General features: G+C 37.9%; 1 long non-coding RNA gene across 1 annotated transcript in view; it reads left to right on the top strand.

Moving 5' to 3' along the window:
• The window catches only part of LOC137474938 (uncharacterized), a 32,946-nt gene extending 26,624 nt beyond the window's left edge, over positions 1-6,322 (top strand). The window contains exon 3 of the long non-coding RNA XR_010999562.1: positions 6,186-6,322. This is a non-coding gene — a long non-coding RNA (uncharacterized lncRNA). The remainder of the gene's footprint in view (positions 1-6,185) is intronic.
• Positions 6,323-13,754: the final 7,432 nt, after the last annotated feature.

Here is a 13,754-nt window from a genome sequence, read left to right as displayed (position 1 = left end):
ATTATTATTCACTCACATCATAAAAGTTTCTTTACAATAACAGTCCTCTTTCAGCATGAAAGGCTGAGGGCTGAGGTCTGTGTCCCTGATTTGACAAAGTTTTTGAGCACAAGTTCTTCACCAGCATTTCAGAAATTCACAAGTTGATGTGACTTGCTGAGTGGCAGTGCCCAACACCTGAAAGTACTGAGTTGGTTGTCTCTTGGGCCTTTGTCTTAGAACTAATTCTACTCTTTTGACTCTTTTTTACCTATAGTGGCTCTCCCTTAACATTACCATGATTCAAAGAATGAAACTAGAAAAAAAAAAAAGAAAAAAAAATCCCAATTGGATTAATGGGAATGAGGCTGGTTGGTTTCCACTTGTTCCCCAAAAGAAGGGAAAGAAAAAATATAATTTTGGCTTGGCATCTTTCTTTCCTATTTTCTTGAGGCTTTTGCTACAAAATAATACCATTGCATATGTTACTGTCTGGGGACTGGTAAATCTCTGCTTTATAAGGTCCAAAAATGTTATTATTCAATTTTAGAAAATAGAATTATAAAATAAAAATCCTTTCCAAGCAAAAGAGCACTGGAATCATTTCTAGAACTCAGTATAAGTAATACAAGACTTCATTTTGATATACAGGGAAGGGATATTTATAACAGCCTGGCCAGATTGTAAACAGATGTTGGTAGAAACTCAATCTATTATTAAATTAATTTACCTTTTCACCCCCAAGAGACTGTAGAACACAAAACAGATATATTTAATAAAAATCAAGTTTTCCATCAAAGTTCAGCACTGGAGTACATACAGTATGACAGTGCCAGAACCATCTTCTTCTCACAGCTCTGGACATAATTGATTAAATATCCCAGCCATAAGATATCCTAGTCACAGATGGTTTCAGGGGCAAGTGATTGCCCGGGGTGGAGCTATGGGAAGTTTATAAGGAGAAAGCAGATGAACCACCAAAGCTGATGTTAGCCTAGCCATATCAATGTCCTGATGGACAGATGCAATGACTAGCCAGAATGGATTGTGATATCCAGCATTAAAAAAAGGCCTTCAAAGGGGTGACTTGCTTGTTGGCACAGGAAAAGATTTGTCTTTGATCATGGAGTGGGAATGGTGCATGATACTGTTGAGCATTTCTGGGTGTTTGGGAAGAAATCGCTTCTGGTGAGAATCTAAGCTGCAATTTGTCACTTTTATCGTTCTTTAGAATAAAGTGAAAAAAAATCAGAGAAAATACAAAGGTGCTTAAGGATTGATTTTATGTCTACCAGAATGTGATTGTCAGGTTATAGAAACATTCTTATTGCAGGTGTTCAAGCAATGCTGAAAGAAAATGTAAATATAATGTTTAGTGAACACCCAGCTTATAGAATTAGACAAGAAACTAGCAGATAATGGTGCATAAGCCTGTATGCTCAGCTGGCACAAGCCTGGTGTGAGCTGGGCAGCAGAATAAAACATAGAATGTAGGACCATTTAGGCTTGAAAATACCTATAAGATCATTGAGATGAACCATAAAAGAGACCCTTAACTTAGCAATAGGGACAGAAATAGCTGCTAATGTTCTAGAGCTACAGGTGCCCTGCCTGGGTCATTATGGAACTTGGTAAAAAAACCCACTACAGAGGTTCCCCTGAACACTGTATATTTTCTGACATTCTGGGGTAGCCAGTACAGAGTGAGGGTCACACTTTGGGCTCTGCTTGAAGTCCACATAAATTTAAAAGACTGGTTGCCAGGTGCCCACCAAGCTTCTCTATTACTCCACTCCCCCTTCTGAGCTGGACAGGGCAGAGAAAATAAGATGGGAGAAAACCTGAGATGTGTTTACTAAAATTCAGATAAACTTACTAAAGCAAAAAGGAAAGTTTGTGCATGCACAGGAAAAGCAGGGGAGGGAAAACGTATCAGCAAGTGATATCTGGCCACATCCTGGGAAGCAGCTCTTCATCACGTGGAGAGGGAGCTCCAGAAGGCAAACATTGTAAATAACAAATGCCCTCCCCCTTCCTCCTCCTTTTCTTAGATTTATATCAGAGCAGATGTCATATGGAATGTCCCTTGGGTCCCTTTGTGTCGTGGCTGTGTCCCCTCACAGGACCTTGTCCACCCCCAGCCTGCCGGGGAAGGGGGAATGTTGGAGGGGCAGTGCTGGTGCTGTGCCAGCTCTGGCCAGCAGTTCCCAAACACTGGGGCATTATCAGCACCTTGCTGGGCACCAGAGCCCTGTGAGGTCAACTGGGGGGAGATGAACTCCAGCTCAGCCAGGCCCAAAGCAGTTTGATAAGCAAAACTCAGCTTGGAGTGATTCTTGCACTTGGGAATGCTGCTTCCTAAACAGATGTCTAACAGGAGTGCATGCTTAACCCCAAAATGCCAGAGGGATGGGAGCTCATTTACAGTGCTACTCAGCTGGATCTTACAAAACCGTTTTATTGATCCCTTGTGCTAGTTTACAAAGAAGCATGAATGTAAATGCCACAGTTGGGGTATCCATGCTGCCCTCTGTGTTTTCGTAATAATAATGTCTTTTTCCAGGAGTCCCTTTAAGACCTGGAGATTTAATTTGAACTGAATACTTGAAAAGTGATACAATGGTTCTGAAGGGCTGTATATGGCAATGCTGCAAGGATGAAAAAAAAGAAAATAAATAGTTTAAAATGTTCTTGGCTAGGAGTAGAACAAAAGTGTATTCTGACAAGTAATAAGATTTTAAAGATAACATTTGGGCTGTCAGGAAGGATTTTTATTTTAATGAAGTGATGACTGGGGGCCAAGCTCATTATTTCTATCTTTCTTACAAGTCTGAGAAAAATCCTTAAGGAAGAGAGAAGTGGGAAACTCTTTCCCCTCTTTTCTTCCTGCCAAACAGGGAAGGATGAGAACTGAGCCTTGAACCAGCTCTCTCCAACCTCTGAGGTCACTCCAAGAGCTCAGGCCATCAGCATTATCAAAACCTGTGAGCTGGAGCACCTCTGGAGCTAAAACCTGGTGCTCCCATATCCTCCTGCCTAGCCAGAGCATAGAGGGCTTGGAGCCCAGTGGAAGCAGCTTTTCCAGAGAGCCTCCACCACCCTTGGTTCCATTTAGACTGGATTAATGTGACATCAGCCACCTGGTGCAGCTTGCACCTCTCTCTGTGTCCCAACACCTTTCCAGTAGTTGTCATTGAGTTGCTTATCTCTCTTTCTTCCTTTCTCTCTCTCTTTCTTCTTCTTTCTTTCTTTCTTTCTTTCTTTCTTTCTTTCTTTCTTTCTTTCTTTCTTTCTTTCTTTCTTTCTTTCTTTCTTTCTTTCTTTCTTTCCTTCTTTCTTTCCTTCTTTCCTTCTTTCTTTCTTTCTTTCTTTCTTTCTTTCTTTCTTTCTTTCTTTCTTTCTTTCTTTCTTTCTTTCTTTCTTTCTTTCTTTCTTTCTTTCTTTCTTTCTTTCTTTCTTTCCTTCTTTTTCTTTCCTTCCTTCCTTCCTTCCTTCCTTCCTTCCTTCCTTCCTTCCTTCCTTCCTTCCTTCCTTCCTTCCTTCCTTCCTTCCTTCCTTCCTTCCTTCCTTCCTTCCTTCCTTCCTTCCTTCCTTCCTTCCTTCCTTCCTTCCTTCCTTCCTTCCTTCCTTCCTTCCTTCCTTCCTTCCTTCCTTCCTTCCTTCCTTCCTTCCTTCCTTCCTTCCTTCCTTCCTTCCTTCCTTCCTTCCTTCCTTCCTTCCTTCCTTCCTTCCTTCCTTCCTTCCTTCCTTCCTTCCTTCCTTCCTTCCTTCCTTCCTTCCTTCCTTCCTTCCTTCCTTCCTTCCTTCCTTCCTTCCTTCCCTTTTTCTTGTTTTTTTTTTCTTTTTCTTTTTTTTTCCTTTTCCTTTTCCTTTTCCTTTTTCTTTTCCTTTTCCTTTTCCTTTTCCTTTTCCTTTTCCTTTTCCTTTTCCTTTTCCTTTTCCTTTTCCTTTTCCTTTTCCTTTTCCTTTTCCTTTTCCTTTTCCTTTTCCTTGTGCCTGAACTCTGTGAACAGACTTGCAACTTCCAGCGTTGACTGGATTTATGCATTTTTCATTCCAGCCTCGTGCTCCCAGGACTGGTGGGCAGAGCCTGTAGGAAGTTGCAGTTTGACTTGCACTCATCTGATGTGAGCTGCTGCTGCCCAGGAGCTGCTTCTTGCACGGATGCCATCCTGGCAGCTCAGAAACACCTTAGACAGCATTGATTATGATAATCAGGAGTAACAATGGGCAGTTCCCAGGACTGGGAATAATCTTTATATTTTGAAAACGCTAATTCCTTCTCTCTGCCATTGATTAGTGCAGTTTATCAGCTCACTAAGACCTAAAATCTGAATAATCCTCACAAAATTTTAGAAGAGGAAACAATAATAAAAGCTTCCTTTTTTTCTTCAGAATTTTGGGGTTTTATTTTAATAATGTAATGAGCCCAGAAAGACTTGTGTTCCTATTAGAATATAAAATAAACCAAATGGAACCATTTGTAATCAGGATTTTAGCTATGTTCTGTCTGTATCACCCACTGCCTATAAGATTGTGTTTCATTATATTGCAGCAGTAATAGGAAAGAAACTAAACTATTTGCATCAACAATAATGCAACCAATTTTCAAGACTTGCATGTCAAAAATCCATTATTCCAGACATGATTACCTGGAACTGCCAATAACAATTGTCACCAATTATACTTTTTTACAATGTAGCAAGATTTTCATTTCTCTTTCCCCACCCCATCTCCCATCTCTTCTTCCTCTTTCTTTTTATCTTTTTTTTGTCTCCACCACTTAGATTAGAACATCACATTTAGTACAAGAAGCAGATGCTAATATAGAAAGACAGAACATCTCAATTTTCACACTGTTAATTCAGCTTACTGAGCCAATTTCACAATTCTCACATTCTTCTAGTCCTAAGAGAAAATGCTAATTTAGATTGTTAAAACTGACACAGGTTAGGGTATAAAGGATAATTAGCATAAGATCCTACACAAAGTGTTTTTAGCACCATTAATCAGCTCCCACCTATGCATACACATTTTTAGACACAAGTGGTGTTGAATAGTTCTGGAAAAAAAGCCCCTAAAATATTCTGTAATACTTAAAATAAAAACCCTAAACCCCTCTGTAAAATTTGGTTGGAAGCCGTTTCCAGTGAAAGTACTTAGCATGCAGCTAAAACAGATCTTTTATTTTACACATGAGAATTATTAAAGCTCATAAAAGCATTCTAGAAAAAAATACCTGCATGATTTTTAAGATTGTAGGGGATGTGCTAAAATACAGGGATATGACAAAATGGTTTAGCTAGTTTTTCCACTTTCTCATCCCAGAAAACTTGGGCAGAGTTACACAAAATAATGTAATTCTGCATTTCACTCCATTTCATTTATACACATACATTTCAAGTAAATTAGGTTTCTATTAGTACAGACTGGTTTCATCTTCCTTGAAAATACTACTTTGGATGGAAAAATCCAATATAATTTTAGAAAGCTTAATCTAGAAGTATATTCTACATAAAATTTATATTACAGTTCATATGAATTATTTTAAATTATATATTATATAATCACCAAAGTGATTATATGAACTACACTGGAAAGAATTACTGAAATTAATAAATGAAACAAAGATGCTAGGAATATTATTTTAGGAGAGTGGAGTTTTACAATTTGGGTGACTGTCTTGTTGATCATTATATCAAGTTCCATAAAAAACCAGTATCTTTCTTAGTCAGAAAAGCACAGAAGTAAAATCCCAGCTGCCAAGGACAGAGAGTTTAGGCATTTTAATGCTAAAGCAGAAAAGTCAAGTAATTATTGTCTCTAATTGGCACTTCCACAAGATGTAACAATTTTTACAGTACCCACAGACAAGTGGCACTTAAAAAGGTGAGAAATTATTTCCTGTCTTGAGAAAAAGAAAAAAAAAAAAAAAAAGGAAAAAAAAAAAAAACACGTGCTTTTCTAATCTGAGCTCTGCAGAGGGAAAGACTGGCCAAGCACTTCGAGGTCTGAATCAGCAAATCACTTAAGCACACACTGCATTTTAAGCATGTGCATATTAACACTTGACTAAAAGGCTGTTTTTATTCTCTGGCTGGCTCTCCTAACTGCTTTATTGGTTCTGTGTGTGCCCAGTTTAGGTGAAAACCCAGTTATGGACAGGATTCAGCTTCAGATTTTGATGATGAATTTTGATTTTGCAGGGGCTTCTGTGAGAGTAAGAAGGATTTACTGCTGTTGCACCATCTAGCATGGACACTGGGCTGATGCAGCTGCCTACCACACATCTCGTGGCACTGCAGGTAACTCAGGTCATCTTGACATCTAATTCCTGCTAAAGAGGGTCTGAGGCTGGTGTCACGTCTGCCAGCTTACAGATCTCAAGGGGTTGTCGTGCTATGTGTTGGTAGGTACCTAATTTAGCAATCCTAAGAAGTTATTTTCCAGTACAGTCAGAAGGGTTTGAATAAGTTTGTCCTTATTCTGACATGTACAGCCAATTCAGAGACCCACTTGGAGCTGATCCTTCAGGAGGCAAAGGTCCCTGTATGTCATGTGTCATTTTTGTAAGCACCATAAGAATGTCTTAAAGACACTCGAGCATCTCAAATGGTAAATGCCTGTGTGGTCAACAAAACCGAGCTCAGTGGAGATGAGAATTATCCAGCTGGTCCCTTATTTGACAAGCTGAAGAACTTTATAGACTCTTTATAGACAAAAATGAACCTGTTCAGTTGTGAGCACTGTGTCCCAGACACCTCATCTGAGGCTGGAGCTGCATCCAGTCCTTGGAGATAAATCCACTCACGTGTGAACAGACATCTGGTGCCATTTCGGGTGCCAGGGGCTGTGCAAGGCAGCTGTACAGACCTGGCAAATGTGATGCAGAACCTGAGGGAGACCTGTGACCTTTAGGAATGGTAACTGGAGGCCAGCACACAAGTTCAAGAAAGGAATTGAATTTAATGCCATATTAACAGGCTTACACAGAAGCATTCATTAATGCACCATGTTAAATGAGACCTGAGCAATCAATAGCATTACTTTCACCAGAGGTGCAAAATCAGAGAAGGACTCTAGGAGGGGAAAGTATACAAATCAGAGTTCACAAAGTACAATTCACTTCTCCTGCTGTTTTTAGGGTAGGATGGATTTTCATTAGATAAATGTTACTGGGGGAAATAAACATAGATATTGTTGAAATGATTGAAGGAGTTTTCACTCTTTCTTACAGATCACCAAAATCAACAGATCTCATCTCCTAAACCCAGAAATCTTTATTTATCAGAAGCAATCTATGCTCCAAGAGACTTTTTAAATGCCATGCAACTCTTTTGCTCATTATAAAGAAACTCTTATTGACCACAATAGGTTCAGCTTCACTTATACTGGAACCTTAATAAGTATAATTATGAGGTCTATGCTGAAAGAAAGAACAAATAATCTAAAACTAATTTACACATTGAAGCTGTTAGAGTGGCAAATAAAGCCAAAGGAGGAAATTCTCAGTATCCAATGGACACCAGACTAGGTGGCCCACACAAAGAGATCAACCCTAAATTTATTTCAGTTGCCAAGTACATTGGTCCATGATGGAATTAAAAATGAGTACTGTCCAGTCTGTTTTTTGGTTGTGGTTTTTTTTTTTTTTTTTTTTTTTCCAATGAACATTGAATTTACTGATTTACTGAAAAATAAAATAAAAAAAAATCTCTGGAAATGGAGGCAAAATCAGTAATTATTTTCAGCCATGAAGACAATGAAAAAGAATGGGATCCCTTTGAGAGTGTCATATTATTTTATTTTGCTATTTAAAAATGCATGGTTTTACTTTCACCAGAACGAACTGACTTCATATTCTGGAAAAATATCTTGTACTTAAGCAAATCATCTACACTGACAGAAAAAAGATCAAGTAATGACATCAACTAACCTTAGAAAGAAAATAAGTAAATTTATGCATTTGTATTGATGAAACACTTGAACAGAAAAATTGTGCAATTTTTTTTAGTTTTGCTGAGACATTTTGCTGTAGTAAATTCCTCCACCTTTTTTGTGTGGTTTGGCTACCAAACAGAAAAGAAACTGAATTATTCACCCAGCTCCAGTGCCAACAAGTATGTTGATTAGTGTTAAGTATTGTAGTTTTTTTTTTATTCAGCCATATGTCCACTTGGGCTAGGATTGAGGCCAGCTGCTAATTTTATACAAGATATAAACAGATGCTGGGTAGCAAATCTTGATGTTTCCTTGCCTAAGATTAAAACTACCCATTTACAAGGAAAATTCTTTCTTTAGTGATTGCTGCAGGTCAACCACGTCTATGGTAATGATCATTTCAGATAAAACCACCTTTCTAGACCTGCTTTCATGGATGTTTTTCTTTTGACTTCCTTCTATATGGCTCATAGAGGAGGTAAATATCCACAGGCACATACCTGAGAAACAAGAATTTTTTCTGCACTAGCAACTCCCTGGATTCTGTTTCCAGATGGAATATGAAGGCACTCAGATGCCTTGAATAGATTTTCATATATGCTGGTCCTTTGCCAACAGAAAGGCCTGGAAACAGAAGAGTTCCTAAGTGGATGCAGCATTCAGAAATATTAAGCCATTAGGTAGATCAATTTGCTTCTTAGCCACCTGCTTGGGGATTTTGTACAAACATTGCCCCCTGCACACTGTGGTACACAGGCCATTTGTTGTCTTGAAAAACTCATCACAAAACTATTTATCCTTGTTTATGTAGACCATAAAACTCTCAAATTCTACTTTTTTTTCTAGTGCAGGACTATCCTGGGGCTAATTTCCCATTCTCTCTGTTTGAAATCACCTTGTAAAAAAGTCCTTTTTTTTCCCTGCAAAAGCTTAATGCTCAAGCTTCCAGAAGAAACAAGCTATATAATGGTGTTTGACTTGCATATCTCATAACTAAATGCTAATTCAAACAAATGCAAAAAAAAACCCTAGAGGTATGGTTTTGGATTTTTTGTTTTTTGGGGTTTTATTTGTTTGTTTGGGTTTTGATATTTTTTTATGATTATTAAAAAAACTCTACTCTGCTCTGGGGATGACACTTTTAGGACTACACTGATGTGTTAATTTCTCTGGAGCTGACACTTTTGGGACTACACTGATGTGCTAATTTCTCATAAGTATGGATTTGGTGCTTATCTCTGTAAAGAATATATAGAATGATAACGTGATTGTACTTCACTGTATGTTCAGCCTCATGCAAAAGTCAAATCCACTGCCTTTTTCTAAATTACTTCCTCTCTTGATATATGGACCTTATTTACAGCCTCCCTTTGTGCAACCATAACACCATCACACAGGGCTTAGGTTCTGAAAACCGTAGCAATTGCCTGAAAATTGATTTGATGTCTTTTGCCCATCCCTCCCTCAGGTCCCTCAAGACATTTTAATATGAGCCATGACATTATGATGGATGAAATCTGGCATTTTACTGTAGCAATGCTACTCCCATGTGGAAAATAACAGCTTGTTCAAAGCCCATCTTCCAGCCAGATTTAGGATATACACTAAGCCACATCTTCAGTCTCCCCCTTCTCTCTACTCTTTCACAGAACCCTTTGCAAACAGCTTCATTTTGTACATCAACCTGCCTCAGTACCAGATTCTTGCTGATCCTTTACACCCTGTGTAGCTACCTCAGAGCACACAGGCTACAGCTACACCCTTTCCCTCCCCAAACTCTCTTGGACAAGAAACACACACAGCTAATTCAGCTAATTCACTGGTAATTACCTGAACAGAAAAGGAATCTGGTTAATAAGTGGAATTAATTCACTGTAAATCATCTCTGACAGTGTGAAGCTCCTGGTGAACTGTAAGTGCAGTGATAACACGCTACACGCAGACTGAAGCAATGAGCCAATTCAAGGTCATATGCCTAATTTACCCAGCTGAAGTCCAGGCAAAGCAAAGAGGATTTTGGCTTCTAGGTTCTGAGGAAAAGTGAACTTATTTTAGATAACTAGAACATTTAGGAATATCTAGTGTTCATCTGGGAAAACCTATTCCGTCATCAACTGTTGTTATTGCTTATTTTGTTCATTAATAAAGCCGTAATCACACTGGAAGGCATTTTTCTTCTTATTCAGCCTTAAATTCCTGAAAGCCTGAAGTGGCCATCTATTTCTGTTCATTAAAAGATATGGTCGTAGATAAGCTGAACCTGGAGTTTTCCTCATTGACAGTGATGGGAATGCAGCATGACTAATTCAGATGTGGATGTCTCTAATGAAAAGGAAGCAGCAATACCAACCAGAGCTGCCTTCCAAAACCAGCCAGGAAACCTCAGCAGGAAACAGCTTTTTTTGCTGCAACACAAGAATATTGTAGGAGGCATTGCTCCATTTCTTTTTTCACTGGACTTTATATGGTTTGCGTTGATTTGAACTGTTCTCACTCACTGCTGTCTGCTGGGAAATGCTGTTAATTTTTAAACAGGAGAAGGAGTGCACTGCAAAACTATTAGACATTCATTTTAAACTGTTGATGTATAAAAGATGCATGTAAGTATCAAGGAAATTTTATAAACATTTCTGTGTAGGTTGGTGCTTAGTTGGCCATGGGATTTTGGCACCTAAAATGTCAGGATCTGCCGTCTCTCAGTAATCACAGAGGTGGTTTTCAGAGGAAAAATGGGTTGTGTCGGAATTTTGAGAGCAAGAACAGCCCTTAGCACCCCTAGAGGGGTCTCTTTCCACCCCTGCCTCTATCCTGTGACCTGGAACTGTCACGCCCTGTCCCAGTGACAGGTTGGATCAGGCAGCCCTACCCCACACACCAAATTCCTGCTTTCATTTCACTTCAGCAAGGATTTATATCCCTTGCCTTGTGTGCACATCCCAATCTAATACTGAAGAAAATGTGGAGAAAAAAAAGGAGTACAGAGTGGTTGAGGAATCTGAGGTAATTAATCCTCTAATTATGAAGAGGAGAAGAATTGCACCCACTTTTCTATTTCTGCTGCACATTGCACTCTGAGTCAGCAACTTCCACAAGCAATCTTTTTGAACCCTAAACATTTGTACACAGATTTAAAGTGCAAATGAATGTAGTTTTATATGAAGCAGATATTTACGACTCCAGCACTGAAAAATAAGGTTTCCTTGTCTGTTCTGACCTGTAATGTACACCCACTGTGAGACCAAATATTTCATCATCATATGTTACCTTAACTGACAGTGTCTGTATAATTCATGGAACATTATTGAACTATGTGTTGATCTGATATTAAAAAAAAAAAAAAATTAAAAAAATGCCTGAAATGCTTTTGCCATTTGTTTCATTCCATTTTATTTCCCTGCTGCCCTTTAGCATTTTTTTTATTTAGTTCAGCTATTTAATATTCTTCTCTTCTCTTCTCTTCTCTTCTCTTCTCTTCTCTTCTCTTCTCTTCTCTTCTCTTCTCTTCTCTTTCTCTTCTCTCTTTCCTTTGACAACCTGAGAAAGTCTTGCAGCTGAATGCAGTATTAATTATATTTCAAAGCAAACCTTTTATCCATTTGGGGACAATCTGTGAAACAGAAATCTGTGACTGAAGCTACTGCCAAGCCAATTACTGCAAAATAACTCAAATATGTCTTGACAGATTGCAATTTTTCCTATTGTTAGATTGCTTATTTTTTAGATCAAAAGGTTATGTTCACTTAAATTAGACTTGCATTTAAATATTCCATAACTTTGTGCGTGATGGATCTGTAGGTGCATGTAGAGACTAAACAGTGAGGTCAAAAAATTGCATTCAACTAACAATTAATATTATTGATCTATTTCCACGTATTTTTTAGAAATCATCTGCAAATATACTTTATAATAGATTCATAAATTCTAGGACTAAAAAGAAAATCACAGTCTAACTTCTTTTGTAAGCAGAGGAAATAAAAAAGAGCTTCTTGCTCAGTCATTTTTGCATCAAACATCTCTTTTACAACATATAAAAATGTGATTTAATACCTTTCAGTGGTGGAAAATCCACTGCTTTCCCAGGTAGTTTTTTCTGGCAGTTAAGGATGTATTATTATCAAAAGGAGATTTCTACTGTATTTATTTATGTGATTTCCTACTTTTAAAAAGGAACAAAATTGTCCCAGGCCAGACTGTGAATCTTTGCTCAAATGTGAGAATTCCTAAGGATGCCAACGGAACTAATACTTCCAGCAGTGCTTGGTGTAAGCAAAGTAGATACACCACGCTTTATGAATTTGTTCAGTTTCAAGTTATCTGATGAATATTTTATAGAAATATATGACAACCTATTGATTGCTCATGACATATTTGCTGCCACAGTTATTCTATTCATAAGCATCCAATTGCAAAGCAAAGTAAGAGAGTTAAATCACACAGCTATTTTTGTTTCCAGAAGAAATAAAGCTTTTGCAGTGGGAAAAGGCATACATATATCTGTGCAAATACACAAACATTTTTGATCTGTCTCCTATGCTAAATAAGAAACTGCATTATTACTTGTAAGATCTTTCTTCACAGTAAAATTCATCCCTAAAAAGTCCTTAGTCAGACTAACATTTGTTGACTTTGGCAGCATTGCCTGAATTCTTCTATTCTTTCTAGTTACAGCTCTATCTGTATTTTGGACTTGCTCTTTGACACCACATTTCTTCAACCCTTAACAAGCTGAGAAATTTCTGGTCAGCAGAGCAGAAAACAGAGATTGCTTCATGCACAGATTGCAACACTGCTCCAAATAATCATCCTGATTGAGCTTTCAGATGTGGTTATTGATTATTGAACACATGTGTTAATTGCATATGGACCTTCCAAGAATATAGAGAGTTCCACATCTGCCTCAAAATTCCCCAACCAGAAAGGAAAGAATTCTGACATTAGTCTTTTTATCCAACCTACAAAAAAACAAAGACTGTGGAGTTTGGCTTGTTTTGTATTCTGGCAAAGAATTAAACATTATTCCTGCTCCTGCATAAATTCATTTAGAGCTAAAGGCAAAAGTTTCAGAACTGGTGGACATCCCTAAATGCCTCTGACTTCACTGGATTCAGAGCTGAAAATTTCATCTCTGTAGCTCTACAGAGTCCAAATGGAAGTGACAATTGGTTATGTCAGTAATAAGCAAACCTCTAGCCTTCCCAAATCCTTTTTTTAAATAGTTTTTTCCCTACCGAGGAACGTTATAGATATTCATTTGTCAAAAAGAGGGAAAGAACAATGAATAGCAAAGAAGAAATTAAAAAGAGTGGTAAAGAAGTTTCCATATTCTCCAACTGTGTATTTTTAAATTTTGTTCTTTTTGGATGAGCTTAAACAATGCACAACATATAAATCAGATCTAATCTTGCAGGGCCTCAGCTCTTTTAGAGGCTGATGAATTAATTTTTGTTTTTCATTGAGATATTCTTTATAAAACCTCATCTCACTGAATTTGATCTCAATACTGAGCTGTCACATCTTTCTTGGTAAAACCCCAACCCACAACCTGGACAATGTACACCAGGGACTCTGACACTGTTTCAAGGAGGAACCATGGTTTGGTTTTGGTGTTTTTTGATGTTGTTTTTGGGTGGCTTTTTTTGTTTGTTTTTTTTTTTTTCCAAAGGACGTGAAGCAATACCTAGTTTGTTCTTACACTGGAACAACTGACTTATAGTGGATCTCGTTCAAGGAAAATCTCAGAAAGTATTATAGAGGAGACTATAACTACATTTGTTTGCATTTTGTGGGCTGTGATTACTGCCTCTGACTGGTGGAAAAATTGACAGTTTTACAAC

Source organism: Anomalospiza imberbis, chromosome 5, assembly GCF_031753505.1.
Source record: "Anomalospiza imberbis isolate Cuckoo-Finch-1a 21T00152 chromosome 5, ASM3175350v1, whole genome shotgun sequence".
Taxonomy (NCBI): Eukaryota; Metazoa; Chordata; class Aves; order Passeriformes; family Viduidae; genus Anomalospiza; species Anomalospiza imberbis.
The sequence above is the reverse complement of the archived record's forward strand: the minus strand, read 5'-3'. Positions and strand labels throughout refer to the sequence as shown.